The sequence below is a fragment of the Podarcis filfolensis genome, assembly GCF_964270895.1.
Source record: "Podarcis filfolensis genome assembly, chromosome: 14".
Taxonomy (NCBI): Eukaryota; Metazoa; Chordata; class Lepidosauria; order Squamata; family Lacertidae; genus Podarcis; species Podarcis filfolensis.
The window spans coordinates 1,130,338-1,144,827 of record NC_139616.1 but is presented as its reverse complement, the minus strand read 5'-3'; the positions used below and the strand labels follow the sequence as shown (position 1 = coordinate 1,144,827).

Below are 14,490 nucleotides of genomic sequence, written 5' to 3'. Positions count from 1 at the left end.
GTGGGAGCGAGTTCCACAGTTTAACTCTGCACTGCATAAGGAAGGACTTCCTTTTACCTGTCCTGAATCTCCCACTGGTGTCCATGAGTTCGAGTGTTAGGAGAGAGGGAGGAAAACTTTTCTCTATCCTCTTTCTCCATGTCTGGCATAATTTTATAAGCCTCTGTCATGTTACGTCTTACCTTTCCTCTAAACTAAAAAGTCCCAGACACTGCAACCTTTCCTCAAAGAAGAGTCACTCCACCCCCTGATTTTAGAAGTGAGGATTATGTAGTTTCATATTAAAATGCAAACTGAACTGAATTTCTGTCTCATCCTTGCTGAGGAGCACTTTGGAGAGATGAAGATGGAATTTCAGTCCTAGCTTAGGATGTATTTCTTTGTTTGTGACTATCTGCCTATCAATTCTACTTCTGGCTTTAAGCAGAGCACATGGTGCCTCAGCACATTCATTTTCCAGTCAGATCATTATCCAATTTAACAGAAGCTTTCTACAAATGGGGAGATTAGGCAGCTTTATGACGCACATAAATAATTCCCATTGACTAATAAAATTACTTCTGAAACTGCAGAACACAGAGCCATTTGTTGACAGAAATAAAGTTCTACCTTGTCTTCATTGTTTATATGAAGTCCACAACATCACCTCGAAACTGGCCACCCAGGCATCTCACCTTCCCATCCTAATCTGAGGCAGTGCTGGACTGGCAAGTCATTGCTTGCGGAGAGGGGAGTTAGGAAGAACTGGATGAAGAGGAGGGTCTTGTTTTCTCCAAAGGCCTCAGAAGGGCTTTTTGTCTGCATTGATCTGCTGGGGCTGAGGCTAATCAGGTAAACACAGCCAGGTTAATGTCCAAAACCTTAAATGACTTAGACTTCCTTCCCTACAGCCCATCCCTGGCGCTAAGGTTAGCTTTCAGCAAATGCCCCTCTTTGCCCTGTCCTTTGGCATTTGAGACGCATGCTTTCAGGACCCAACCTATTCTTATGAACTTGCTGATATCCAATAAAACAGGATGTTGGGAGATTCAGGACAGATAACATATAGGATTTCTCCATGCAGCACACTTATTTTATTTATTTCATGTATAGCCCACATTTTTTCTCCAAGGAGCTGTACATGGTTCTCCCCCTCCTCACTTAATCCTCTACAACCCTGTGTGGGAGGCTAGGCTGAGAGTCAGTGACCAGCCCAAGGTCACCCAGTGAGCTTCATGCCCAAGTGGGTACTTGAACCTTGGTCTCCCAGATTCTAGTCAAACTTTCAATCCACTACACCACCCTGGCTCACATAATGGAACTGCGGAACTTGCTCCCATGGGAGGTATTGCTGGCCACTAACTTGGATGATTTGAAAAGAGAACCGGAAAAATTCATGGTGAAGCAGACTATCAAGAGCTACTAGCCACAAAGGCTACGGTCTGTTTCCATGGTTGGAGGCAGCAATGCTTCTGAACACCAGCTGCTGGAGAGTACTTTCATGCTAGGGTCGTGCTTGTGTGTTTTCTACAGGCATCTGGCTGCCATTGTGAGAACAGAATGCTAGACTGGATGGGCCACTGGTTGGAGCCACCAAATTCTTCTTGTGTTATTAATACAGATGGGCAATGACAGTGGTTCCTCCCCGTCATTAGCTGTCCATATTATGTATGCCAAACTGAGTATACACACCTCAGGGGACCCTTCGAACTCTACAGCTATGATTCTATGATCTATTTATGATCAATATTATGTGCATCAGTACCAAGTAATGCACATTTTCAAAATTCATTTGATTTTAATTTAGTAAAAAATATTGTAAAAGCTGTATGAACTGGTATTCATTACCTTGGGACATTTTCCAGGGAGAAATAAATGAGAGACTTACATACAGTTCCTTACATGCAAGTAGTTCTTAGAAGGTTATTTTCTCTTTTTTAGGATAAGGAAAAGGTCAATGTTGTTCATCTTTCTGGCGGAAATGAGCTGTTGAAACACTTAACAATGAGTGGCGAATTCTGTCTGCTCAGGCTGTACCCAAGCAAAGAAACAACAGAATGTTTATGGGTGGAATAAGCGATATGAATGGGAAGGTGAATCAAGGTGGGTGGGGGAGCAATAAATGGAGCAAAGCACCAGGGAGGAATAAGAGGGGCTACAGTGAAGGAACCATGACCTACAAAGAAGTTGCTAGTGAGACGAATAGGCAAACTCTACAATGAAGGCTCAGAAAGGGAAGTAGTAGAGAAGAAATATACTAAGGTCTGGGGGTCTTTCCTTCTGTGGTGGTCCAACAGACAGCCAATAGTAGTCCTGATAGTACAGGAGACCACTGAACAAAGGGTGACACAGGAACCCTGATTGAAACAAACTGTGCACCGAGGGTGTCTGATGATGAGAGGAGCCCAGAGTTTGTGAGAGTGATGGGCTTCCCAGTTTTCTCTAATAAATAAGAGGCATGCTGAAAACATTCCTAGGTCCTCAGGGTTGGGGAAGGGGAAGAAAAACCCTCACAGTTCCTAACACTCATCTTCCTAATTTGGTGACAGTTAACACTGAGTGCTACAGACTGGTGATGTATTTTGTACTTGATTTATGAATGCAATTTTCTTGTTGTGACTTTGGCTGTTTACCACCACAATGCCCCCCCCCCCCGTTAACGTTGGCAGTATAAAATAATACATGCAAGGGCTTACTTGCACATCTGAATGCGCTGTCACAGGTGACTCGTTCAGACACAAAGACCAGAGATGCAGCCAGCACCAATACTTGGCATCCTCAGGTGGTTGCTGGGCGTCCCTTGGCAGGGCCCACAGCTGACACCTGCCTTGGCCTCCTGGTGCTCAAGAGTTCCAGCATAGCCAGGCAGGATTCGGACAAATGCATCATCAGCCCCCCACCCCACCCCATGAAACAGCACTGAGAGCACCCCTTGGTAAGCAGCGCCCCAGGGATCTCTGAGTACAGAGATCAGGGAGGGGAAAGTCCGAATGAGAATATGCAGCAGTGAATCAGACACAGGACGACTGGCAGGAGCCTCTCCAAAAACTTGTAGGCTCTCAAGACTTTGCGAGATGCGCAAAAAGGAAAGAAAACGACAGTGGGGGTTTTCCTGTTGGGAGAAAAGGGGGCAGAGCTCAGTCCTGGCAACTGCTTCATCGGGAGCAATAAATGTGAAATAATTGACTGCCAGAGTTGCCTCGCGTCTGTGGGAGAGACCCAAGCTATTACACAGGGCTTCTGTCTGGTTCCATTTTATTTATGAATTTATTTTGCCCAGCATTGTTCATGTACAGCTTGCTGAAACTTCATTTCCTCCAATTTTCTGGTGCTTGGCATCACCACACCACCAATTTGCATGACTTTGATACGGAAGGGGGGGACATGTCTTCTTCACCTTCTTCTTCGCTACAATATATTCATTTATTTCCAATTGTCAATGTCAAAAGGGACTAAAATCTATAAAATTTATAGAAAATCAACGTGCCAATTTGCTCAATTTCTCTAGGACTCCATGACACCTCCCCTGTCCTCCATAATCCCTCAAGCAAGGTGTCAAGACCCTAATCCTGTCAAATCACTCTGCCAAGCCTTTCCTCCGGGCAATGCCAGGTGGCAGACTATGCATACATGGACCATTGTCTTCTCATCACCGGTACTCAGGATGTGCTTATCTGTGCATATCTCCACTCTGCATATTCCCCCCTCCCTCCTCCATATGTTAATCCTGTGTAACCCAACCTCTTCTTAATGTATTCATGATGTAATCTGTGTAACCCAACCTCTTCTTAATGTATTCATGATGTAACTGGGATGTATTTTGCACTGTATTCTGGGACATGGAGGGAAGTTTCAAAAGTTCATGTCACCCCTTTCTCCCTGTTCAATCTCGCCTTGAACCTGTTGCACAATAAACTTGGATCTTCTGCAGCTTGCTCCTGTCTCCGGCCGAGCTCATTTTCCTCCGCAGGGACCCACGGACTTAGTCCGACGAGCTGGGTGGCAGAGCAGCCTCGCACCCAGATTTTACCGTAACAGATGGTGCCCGAACAGGGACTTTGCGGTTCTCCCGTGTTGCTGACCGGGGGCCCTGAAATCTTCAGCCAGCACCGGGCCATTTTGCCTGGGAAGATCCTTTGTACCCCCGGCCATCTTCCGGGCGGCAATCGAAAGCCCCAGGAGTTCAGCCAGGGAGCAAAGAGGGATCCAGCCGGCTTATTCATCGATCCCGGGATCATAATTGAAGATGCGTGAGTATAAGGAAAAATCCAGTGCACTGGTGGGAAGGGGGTGGTAGTCTCCTGGCAACTGAATTCTCTGCCCTCCTCTCTATCGCTCCTTTTTACCTTTCTCTTGGTCCGGTTAGTGAGAGAGACCGTGGACTGCTGCTCAACCCGAAAGAGGGGTTCTGAGCTCTATCTCTTTATCTCAATATCTCCAGCCAGCCACCCCAACTGAGAGCCCGAAAGTAAGACGGAGAGAACCAGCTTGAAAAAGAGCCGACTCACCGCAACGGGCATCTCATTTGAAAGCAAGGGGTTGGAGCTCTTTTTCCGAACTTCCCTAGCGCCCGGCAAGGGGGCAGGAAGGGGTCTTGCTTTCTGTCTCAATCCCAGCCGCACTGGTCGGTGCCACGTAACACGTATATCGTGCGTGAGCCCGCTTCCAAAAGCAAGGGGGATTTTCGGTTCAAAACTCTATCCAGGGATCACCCGATCTGGCACCGCACGGCATGGGCATTCAGTAGGGCCCCTTTTCCTGAGATTGTGACGATAGGTAGGAGGTTGCCAGGAGGGATAGCCCAGGAGGAATTGGGCAGGATTTGGCAGAGGGGAAAGGAACCCCAAGATTTGGAATAGGAAATAAGGAAAGGAACGAGAGGTAACCGGATAGCTAGAGCTCAATAAACCACTAGGAAGTTGCCAAGCAACAAGGAAAAGGAAAACCCTAAATAGCCCCCTGTACAAGTTACCCAAATCCTAATCAACCCCTCTCTTTCTCCCTTCTCTATCCCAGACACCCCAAAAAACAACAACAACAACAAAAAAGCAACAACAGCAACGCATGCATATATATATATATATATATATATATATATATATATATATATATATATATATAATATTTATTGAAGTTTTACAAAAACATAAGTTTACAAAATGAAAAAAGGTCATATAAAACGAAAAAGATACAAAAAAAAGAACATAGAAAAATACATGAAAAAGAAAAAAAGAAATAAAAATACAAAATACAAAAGACTAAAAAAGAATTAAAAACAAATCCGTTTTTTGTAACTTTGAACTCATTAACTTATTTCCTTGGCCTCCTCACACCTCCCCTTTTTGTATTCCCATTTAAATAATCAAATCAGCAAATCCTTACCCTCTTTCATTTATCTTAACTCTGTATCCTAACATATTATAACTCTATATTTTCATCCATTATCAATTCATTTTTGCATATTCTTATTAACTTTGTTGCTAATGCCACTTATTTTCAATCCAACATCATTTTAACATTCATTAATTTTACAGTATTTCTGAAGATAGTCTTTAAATTTCTTCCAGTCTTCTTCCACCAACTCTTCTCCCAGGTCTCGGATTCTGCCAGTCATTTCCGCCAATTCCATATAGTCCATCACCTTCATCTGCCACTCTTCCAGGGTGGGTAGCTCTTGTGTCTTCCAATACTTTGCAATAAGTATTCTTGCTGCTGTTGTTGCATACATAAAGAAAGTTCTATCCTTCTTTGGTACCAATTGGCCGACTATGCCCAGGAGAAAGGCCTCTGGTTTCTTCAGGAAGGTATATTTAAATACCTTTTTCATTTCATTATAGATCATCTCCCAGAAAGCCTTAATCTTTGGGCACGTCCACCAAAGGTGAAAGAATGTACCTTCATTTTCTTTACATTTCCAACATTTATTATCGGGCAAATGATAAATTTTTGCAAGCTTGACTGGTGTCATGTACCACCTGTAAATCATTTTCATAATATTCTCTCTTAAGGCATTACATGCCGTAAATTTCATACCGGTGGTCCACAACTGTTCCCAGTCAGCAAACATAATGTTATAACCAATATCTTGTGCCCATTTAATCATAGCAGATTTAACCGTTTCATCCTGCGTATTCCATTTTAACAGCAAGTTATACATTCTTGAAAGTATCTTAGTTTTGGGATCTAACAGTTCTGTTTCCAGTTTTGATTTTTCCACCTGGAAGCCAATTTTTTTGTCCAAATTATAGGCCTCTCTTATTTGATAATTACATTGAACAATGTAATTACATTGAACAATGTAATTACATTGAACAATGTTTTGCTGACAATATGGTTTTTAAATGCTTTATGTGCTTTAACCTTGTCGTACCACCACAAATATGCATGCCAACCAAAAACGTTGTTAAATCCTTCTAGATCCAAAATGTCTGTGTTCTCAATAAGCTGCCAGTCTTTCAACCAGCACAATGCTGCTGATTCATAGTAAAGTTTAAGGTCTGGCAGGGCAAATCCTATACTCTTTTTGTGCTAGATTCTGGCTCCTGTAACGTCAAAACTAGGTCATCTGCAAAAGCTTTCAATTTATATTGTTTGACTCCGACCTGAATACCTTTAATCAGACGGTCCCTTCTAATCATATTCAGCAAAACCTCCAGAACCGAAATAAAAAGCAATGGGGAAATTGGGCAGCCTTGTCGTGTCCCTTTCTCTATCTTAAATTCCTCTGTCATCACATTATTAACTATTAACTTAGCCTTTTGTTCTGAGTAAATTGCACTTATACCATTTTCAAACCCTTGGCCCACCCCCATTCCCTGAAGATTTTTCTTCATAAAATTCCAGGAAATATTATCAAAAGCTTTTTCCGCATCTATAAAAATTAAAACTGCTTTGGTATTGATGTTCACTTGCAGCTTCTCCAAAATGTTAATTATATTCCTCGTATTGTCAGACAAATGTCTACCTGGGAGAAAGCCGGCTTGATCTTTATGTATCTCTTCAACTAATACCTTTTTTAATCTATTAGCCAAGATATCAGCAAAAAATTTGTAATCCACATTAAGCAGGGATATGGGGCGGTAGTTCTTAAGTTGTGTCTTTTCAGACTCAGTTTTCGGTATCAGTGTAATGTAAGCTTCTTTCCACGACTCTGGCGCCTTTTTCCCCTCCAAAATTTCATTACAGACCTCCTTTAGTGGCTGAATTAACCAGTCTTTCAGAGATCTATAGTATTTGGAGGTAAGACCATCAGGCCCTGGAGATTTACCCAACTGCATGTTCTGGATGGCACCTTCAACCTCCTGTTCTGTAATTTTGTGATTCAACATTATCTTATTTTGTTGAGAGATTTTTTGTAATCCATTTGTTCTTAAAAATTGGTCTAAATCAGTCTCTTTCTGTGGCCCTTGTGTGTATAGTTGTTTAAAATATCTCTGGAAGCACTTTCTAATCTCCAATGGATTCTGTATGTTCTTTCCTTCCACATCCAAATTTGTAATGGTGTTTAATTTTTGTCTTTTTTTCATCTGCCAGGCTAGCAGTTTCCCGCATTTATTAGCCGATTCAAATGTCTTTTGTCTCATCTGCTTGATTTTCCATTCTACTTCCTGATTTATCATTTTCATGTATTGTACTTGATATAGCTTTATTTCTCTCAGAATCTCTTGCGACTTTGGTTTCGCTCTTAATTTCTTCTCTCCTTCTTTTATTTTTTCCAAGATTTTATCTTTTTTCTCATTTTGAATTCTCTTCTTTATTGCGTTCTGTTGAATCAGAAACCCTCTCATGACCGCTTTGCTTGCGTCCCAGATTACTCTTTTTTCAACCGTGGTATTCAAATTTATCTCAAAGTAATCTCTCAAGATTTTTTGGGCCTTCTTGGTAACCTCTTGATCTCTAAATAAGGTGTCATTTATCCTCCATCTGAAGGAACCGATTGGTGTTAGTTTCATCTCCATCTTCACCGCATTATGGTATGGTCGGAGCAAGTTTTTGGGCAAATTTCCACTTTTCGAGTCTTAGGTGCCAGTCCTCTAGTTATCCATATTTGGTCAATTCTTGTCCATGTCATGTTGGCTTCAGAGAAGAATGTTCCCTCTCTTCCAAGGGGGTTCTTGGTTCTCCAAATGTCAATCAAGTCCATATTGTCAGTCAGTTCAAAAAAGGTTTTTGGTAGTCTGCCATCTTTAGTTACAACCTGTCTCTGCGACTTATCCATATTTATAGATACCACTCCATTCATATCTCCCATCAAAATAATGTTATAGTCCATGTAGTCAAGCAATGTCTCATGCAATTTCCTGAAGAATTCAGATTTCCCCTCATTTGGTGCATAAACTCCTACAATCAAAAAATTTTCTCCTTGTGATTGAATCTCAATTGCCACAAATCTTCCTTGTTCATCTTTAAAAACAAATTTCGGTGATAGGCTCTCTTTGGCATAAATAACAACTCCTCTCTTTTTAACCTTGTCCGATGAAATAAACTCTTGACCCAATCTTTTATTAATCAGTACTTTCCTGTGAAGCCTTATCACATGAGTTTCCTGTAAACAAATTAAGTCCAATTGTTCCTTTTTCAATAAATGAAAGACTTTCTTCCTCTTCTCCGGGGAATTAAATCCATGAATATTCCAACTTAATAATTGCAGAGACATGATGTGGTTATTCTATTTTCCTCCAACTGCTCCCAAAAGTTCTTCTTGTTCTGACGGTGGTATCACTTTTTTTTGTTTGTCCAGTCCCAAAGGTGGTGGTTCTATGTCTAGTACTCCTGATCTTAAAGCTCTTAGCTCTTCTAGTACTTCTTTTTGCAGGTCTTCTTCGTGGTCTCTCAAAAATTTTTCCTTATCTTCCACTGATCTTATTTTGAACTTTTTCCCTTTAAAGGTAAAAGATAGTCCCTGGGGGAATTCCCACCCAAAAACAATTCTGTTTCTTCTCAGTAGGGCCACCAGATCTCCGTAGTTGGTTCTAAGATCCAATAGATGTTTTGGTATATCCTTAAAAATCTCCACTCTCGAGTCGTTGATCTCCAAAGTCTTCTGGAAGTGCGCACTCAGTATTTTATCTCTCTCTTCTTTCGTTTGGAGGGTAACCAAACAGTCTCTCACCCTGTTTTTTCTCCCTCCTCTTCCAAGTCTGAACGCACTTACTATCTTGAAGTCTTTCTCCAACTCCAAATTCCAAAATTTTCCAAATTCCTGCGTAAGAAAGTCAATTAGGTTATCTTTTTCAAGTTCTGGTACTGCCCTGATCCTCAGATTTGTCTGTTTCTCCCTCAGTTCAATCATAGACAGAAGTGACTGATGATCCCCAATCTGTTTGCGCATAGGTTTTATTTCTTCCTCTACAGCCACTGCTTTTTCTTTTGCTTCCTCAGCTATTTTTCGATTAGACGCAGATTCTTCCAGCAATTTTTCAATAGATTCTGTATTGGAGTTCACCTTCTGTCCCAGATTATCTATTTTGGTTGATTGTTCCGTAACTTGTTTGCTTAGGCCTTCCAATTTTTCAAAAATTTTATTTAACACAGAAGTAAAATCCCCTTCTGAAGCCATTCCTTTTGACTCAGCTTGTGCAAAATCTTCCCCCTGTGTCACAGGAGGGCCGGGAACAGATGATCTGCGTTGCTGGGAAACTATACTGGGCTGCTGCACTCTGGCCTTGCCCGATCTTGTTATCCTATCCGTCATCACACTTTTGTCTATGAATCAAGGTCGGTCCCACGGTCAAATCTTGCCATGGAAAATCCCCAAAGTCCAGAGTGGAAAAATCCCCCAGCTGGGTGCACAGCTTCAATGTTCCTCTAGGGGGACACTGTAGCAGTCATTAAAGTTACAATAAAGAATCTTTTCCAACTTTCTTAAGTCCCCTCAAAAAAAAATACAAGCAACAGTTTCAAGTCCAGAGAAGACCTTCAACAAATATCTCCTTTGCAGAGTTAACCATTAAAAAGTTACAATGTCTATAAATAGTGCGACTCTCAATGCAACAGTTCTAGTGAACCTGGCAGTCCGTTCCCAGGAGTTAAATAATTGTCTCTATTTTTCCCAGAAGAAATAGTCACTTTTCCCTCTCCCCCCCCCTCCACTAACCTGGGGGGGGGAGTTCTTTCACTTTAACGTTCGGATTTAGAGCTTTAAAAGCACCGTTCTCCAGGTCTTAGCTTAGAAGCATCTTTGCTTTGATCTGTGTATAGAAACGGAAGGCGGACTTCCTGTTTACGCCTTCCCGCTTCAGTGCCAAATTAATCCCTTTTTTCTTCCTTTAGTCCCAATTTCTTAAGCTTCACCTACTCACGGGTAGTTGTTTCGCAGCCGAATTGTCACAGGAAAAAGGTCAGTGCTCTCCGGCAACAGCTGTGCGGCTTCACCCCACGGAAGGAGCAAGTGACTCTCAGCACCACGCCAAGCTCCCGTTATGCTCCGGAGCCCCTTGCGGGGTTCCTTCGCCAATTCGGGGGGCGCTAAGGGTGCCCGCCGAGTCCCACGTTCACAGGCTTCTCCTGCCTGTGACTTTCAAAAGGGTCTCCGCTTCACCGTAGCGGACAGACCCACTTTCTGTGGAGCTTCTCCCTCCAGATTAGAAGGAGACCGCCATTGCCATTGGCGCCGCCTCCGGAAGCCTCCAACGCATGCATATATAAAGGGGTACCCAGTCAACCAAGCGTTGTGAGCCCTGCCAGTTTGATTAACTGGTGGTGTGTTTGAAGAGGCAAGGAGGCTCATAAAACCATGTGGGACCTTCCTACTAATTTCACTTAATGAAGCCAAAGGAAGCGGCCCAACTCCTTGCAATAACCAACTAAAGGATGAGAATATATATGTTTACATGTTGTCTGTTATGTGTGTTGTCTGTTAATACATATATGAGAATATGTATGTTTACATGTTGTCTGTTATGTGTGTTGTCTGTTCCTTCTGTCTCTGACAGACTGCCTTTCTTAAGTGTGCATAGTTTAAACTACAAGCTTGCTTCAAAATTTTAAATCTAAGGAAGCCACGCTGGACCTTATCAATCCTAAATAAGACAAAAATGAGAATGAAGTGTGCAAATGTTTACCCCACCTCTTGTTTTGCCGCAACTTTTGAGTTTGTGAGTCTACAGTCTTATTTTGGAATGTGCTGATAACCTAATGTTTCTGCTGCAAAAGCGTAGTTGAGCACAACTGCTCTCTCAAGCTAAAATGCAGTGTCTGTATTTCATTAAGAACATGCCTATGAAAATAGGTGTTCCTTCTAAGAAAATTGTTAATAAAAGGTAGAAGCTTCGATAGACAACAATTGTCTATCTATAGAGTCCAGTCCTGATATCAGTCTCTAAGATCAGCCAGGGTTTCCTGGCTTCTTATTGGAAAATAAGTGCCTCCCCCACTTGTTTCAGTCTCTTTCAGGTCCCCCCCCCTTTCTTACTTCCGTGCCAAGTGAATTTACTCCCGAGTAAGCTTCCTTCAACAAGGGAGGGGGGCACATTCTTTGCTAAAAGTACCCGACATCTCACTTTCCTATGTATTATTATTTTAAAAATCTTAATTAGGCGTACTATTCCTATGCAAGTTCAGAAACATTATTAACTTTTGTATCCCCTTTAAATCAAATCCAGGACTGTTTTTATTATTTGTGAGTGGTTATATCAACTGAAATAACCCTATGCTTATAAAATATTCTCTCCCAGATTCTCTTCATATCTTATCTTAGGAAAACTGTTCTTTCTTTAAGATCATTTCTCTAGGAACTTGCACTCTTTAGTCTAAGGAAGTAAACTCTCATTCAAACTAGCTTCAAGATCTGCTAAAAGGGTTCTGTATAAACTTGGGTACTTTTATTTTCCTCTTCCTTAGTACATGATAGGAGCATTGATTGTGGTCTCTTCCCCAATTGTGCCTGTGTACATAAGTATGTGTGTGTCTCTCTGGTAGTACAAATCTTGCTATGAACCCTGTATTTTAGGGTTGGACTAGATGACCCCAGGGTCCCTTTCAACTTTCCCAATTTGTGGCTGTGTGGAGGGCCATGTGTCTGCAAGCATGTGATGAGTTGAAATTTAGCCCAGATTTGCTCTTTGGTTTTTTTTAAAGGTGAGAGGTGAAAACCGTGATGTTTTGAAGCAGAACTGGTGAGGTCAGGCATTTGAGTGATTACAGTGTTTATCATTTTGTCTATTATTTACAAAAATCAGACTTAAAAGTCTACTCAAAGTTTAAGCACATACAAATTCATAATCAAGCAGAATCAGCCTTTACCATCCTGTAAATAAAGGGCAGAAAATTTTGTCTGCAAATGGTAATGCTGAAATGAATGAGAATATTAAGATCTTATGAATTATGACTCTGGCCATTCTTCCCATATATAAGGGCACGGCAGATTCCGCAAATGACCAGACTGATGTTAGCCCTTTCCTGTACATAAAGGAAGCACTCCCTTTGCTTGGGCTGCAATTGCTAGCTTTGGTGAATACTTGAATTGCTGAGGGTTTTTTGTTTTTTTTAAATCTAACCCTATTTTTTAAATCTACTCCTTACCCTTCCCTTCCTTTATTCTAATTTAGCCAAAAGATGCAACATTTTCAATGGTGTAAAAGGTTTGCTGAAATATGAACTCTGCACATGCACAGAGGTTAGGTCAGCTTAAAAAAAAAAGAAAGAAAGAAAAAGAGAGGGGGGAGGAAGGGGAGAGAGAGGAGGTTTGGAGAGCATGGGCTGCAGGGAGAAACTCATCCAAATTCCCTTATGTAAAACTTGGAACCGTTGAGGGAAATCACCCTTAATTTGTCCTTTGCTCCAGGGGCTACGTAAGACAAAAGGGTTAAGTACTGGACCATCAAAAGTCAAGAGGTTTCCAAGTTTCAAATCTTAACATGCCAAATTCTTTTCACAGGTAAATATCAAAGCACTCCCACTGTGAGTTCCTCTCTTGAGTAGTTCCCCCAATCTAACATGCAAAATTCTTTTCACAGTTTTCCCACTGAGTTTGTCTTTTATCTGGTTTTGTTTTGTGAGTACTATATACCTATGCATTATAGGAACAGCATTCCTGACAGAGATTTTCACAGGAAATAAAAATTTCCCTTTCAAACAGGATACGTGAAGAGAATTCGGACCAACATAAGCAAAATGTTTAATAACTTGCCAATTCTGTTCAAATTAACAAAGGTTTTGTCCCTTCGTTTCTTCCACAGCCAAACTAAGTGAAGGAAATTAAATGTAAATGATTATAATATTTAAATGGATAAAAGGCTTAACTATGAGTTTGTATTTACAGCTTCCCAAGAAAGAAAATTTTAGAATATTCTCTCTCTTCTTGACTATTATCTTCCTCCTTAAAAAACAACAACAACAACAACAACAACTAATTATGTCTTCAGATCCCCCCCCCCCCTTGCAGGCCTATTTTCAAAGGATTTTTTGCAGGAGACCAAATATTAAGACCATCTCCTCACCAGCTAAGCAGCCTGCCAATGCCTCACAGTGGCCACAACAATTTCTTCCCATAAAAGACTTGAGAAACTGACTAATTGAATTTTGAAGGACATTTTATCTTTTGACTACAACCCAAGAAGGAAAGGACCTAGAAAGCTATAACATTTCGGCGACATTTGGAAGGGCTGCTAACTTCCTCCCATTGACTGAAAGGCAGGCAAGAAATGCCCTTGTGCCCAAGTTTGGAAATACATGTAAAAGCAGCAAGAATTGTCTCAAGATCACATTATTGCCTCAAGATATGGTGTAGAATGAATAATTTGTATGTTTTGTGTATTATGTGTTATTATGTAGGAATGCTGAAATGTGTCTGATAGTGTGTTACCTCCACAAAGGGGGGACAAAATTTCTGTGTGTAATTGTTTCTGTATAATGTAGGGTGCATAACTATGAACAACAGAAGGATATGGCTTACACCACAAGTTTTTTCATGGAGGATTCTCATGTATTACATGCTTTCCAATAGATCAGGCTGTATTTAGATTAAGTCAACGGATCATCATATTTACTTGTCCCACCTGGCACTCTGCAGTGTGCCAATCTCCTTTACCCATTTATTTATTTATTTATTTTAATTTTGTCACAAAAAATAATTTTATTATTCAGAAGACCCAAATAGTGATTTGTTTTCCTATACACGAAGTTCCCAGAAAGAAATTACCTTTGACTCTTTCTTTCTTTCTGTTCCAGAAAACTGTTTTGAATCTCTTCTATGACTTCTCTGTATCTCTTGCAGATTCAGTACTGTCTTTAAGTAGCAATTGTTCTGTATTTATTTATTAATCTTGGTTTTCCCGTATACCTGTGAAATTAATCTAACCACAACCAAGTATTATTCTTGGAACCATATTTTATCAGGTAGTTTTGAAGCAACACTCTTTATTATTATTTGAGATGTTTTGATTAGAATGCCAAATGGAAATGGGTGTAGATCATGTCCCAAATTTTATTTATTTATTTGAGGACACGAGTACCATACATGGAATAAGGTTCCTTCACTTTCTTTACATCTCCAACATATTATTATTATTG

The 14,490-nt window shown here is 40.9% G+C and overlaps 1 long non-coding RNA gene across 1 annotated transcript; it reads right to left on the bottom strand.

Annotated features, from left to right (window-relative positions):
• Positions 1-11,587: 11,587 nt before the first annotated feature.
• On the bottom strand, positions 11,588-12,221 carry LOC310749343. The gene is made up of 2 exons (XR_014541579.1): positions 11,792-12,221; positions 11,588-11,758 (listed from the first exon to the last, which is right to left on the bottom strand). It is a non-coding gene; the product is annotated as an uncharacterized lncRNA (long non-coding RNA).
• Positions 12,222-14,490: the final 2,269 nt, after the last annotated feature.